This window comes from Cyprinodon variegatus, unplaced genomic scaffold, assembly GCF_000732505.1.
Source record: "Cyprinodon variegatus isolate N-32 unplaced genomic scaffold, C_variegatus-1.0 Scaffold307, whole genome shotgun sequence".
NCBI classification, from domain to species: domain Eukaryota; kingdom Metazoa; phylum Chordata; class Actinopteri; order Cyprinodontiformes; family Cyprinodontidae; genus Cyprinodon; species Cyprinodon variegatus.
In genome coordinates, this window is record NW_015150760.1 from 826,610 (window position 1) to 828,041 (window position 1,432).

A 1,432-nucleotide genomic window follows, 5' to 3' on the forward strand; every position below is an offset into this window, starting at 1 on the left:
TAGCTCACGTTTTTATACACGCAAACCTTTGATGGCCCTATGTCATTTAAAAGATCAAATTTAAAATAAATGAGCAGGTAATGTATTCAGAGCTCTTTTCAGCATTTGTCTGTGCTAGGAAGGTTTTAAAAAGTGAAATTTAAACTTTAGCATTGCCAGCTACTGTTGTAGAACTGTAGGAAAGTCTATATTCCCAAAATAACAGATGGTGAAAAACCATGCAAAAGTTTACACATTTATGGTAAGAACATCTATGAAATCCAGAAAACTCAAGAACTTACAGTATTAAACCTGTTTACTAGAATATTTGATGATCAGTTTGACAAACTGTGACGGATGACATAAATCCCAGATTTTCAGACCATAAGAGAATTATGAAAAAAAATAAAAATTTATTTGAAATGTCCTCCTCTTGTTAAATTTGGATACTATTCGTTTCACGTGCGTTAGATTTCAGATTTTATTGTGGCTTTTAATTACACTGACAAATAGGTACTATTTATAGATACTACTCTTGTTTAAATATGTCAACCCTGATTGTTATTCAGACTCACTTTAGGGTAGTAATTATCATTTTTTGTAAGAAAAAAAAACAAAAAACATTTTGCTTTTCTTACTTTTTGCATGGAATTGTTTCCAAAAAAATTATCCCATCAAAGGATTTTATTCAATTCTTTTTTAACAGCCCTTTGTTATCTTTGATCACCCACTTAATGGAATATCTGCTATTGTTCTGCAGGATTTTGACAACAAGGGGTGTGCTGATTGCAAGATGACAGTCCCAGAGAGGAAACCAAATCTCCTAACCTTTGTTTTTCATCAGTCATTATTGGACAGAGATGGAAGATGTCCTGCTGCAGATTTCATCCCTGATGGGACCTTGTCCTTCTGCAGACAAATCAAATGATTCAAATGACCTTCTGTTATTTATGAAAAGAACAGAAATGTGATGTTAAGTTTTAAAGTTGAGTGTTTAGAGAGTTTAAAATATAATAATACATGGAAAACAATAAAGGCTCCTACAACCATCATATACAAGGTGTGATTTTTGTCATTGTTAATCTATTTTTTGCCTTTTTTTTATTTTACGTCAGTATATTTTATCCCATATTGTTAGTACTTCAACGTAATAACTGTATTTCTATGCTAAAATCTACAAAAGAATATATACTTGAGTCGCATACAGCAACTACCCCTGAAGAAAAATGCCCACAAGCCAAACCAGCCAAAAATCTTAATGAGTCTGGCCAGATAAAAAGAGGGAATTTCAGCAAAATAAAAGAATAATAAAGGTATAAAATCCTTAACAAGTCTGCCTTTGTTCTTCCACCCCACCCACCATAAGAAGGCATAGCTGCAGCTCTGAGGGCAGCTCTGAGAGTTCCATGCCCATCGGCCTTCAATCACATGGGATGTCTGAGTTTGACAGTAT

The 1,432-nt window shown here is 33.5% G+C and overlaps 1 long non-coding RNA gene across 2 annotated transcripts in view; it reads left to right on the forward strand.

Annotated features, from left to right (window-relative positions):
* Positions 1 to 1,063, forward strand: part of LOC107090669 — a 75,381-nt gene extending 74,318 nt beyond the window's left edge. Inside the window, exon 7 of one of the 2 annotated variants that reach the window (XR_001481494.1) lies at positions 740 to 1,063. This is a non-coding gene — a long non-coding RNA (uncharacterized LOC107090669). The remainder of the gene's footprint in view (positions 1 to 739) is intronic. The other variant, XR_001481493.1, reaches the window with a different exon arrangement.
* The last annotated feature ends 369 nt before the right edge of the window (positions 1,064 to 1,432 follow it).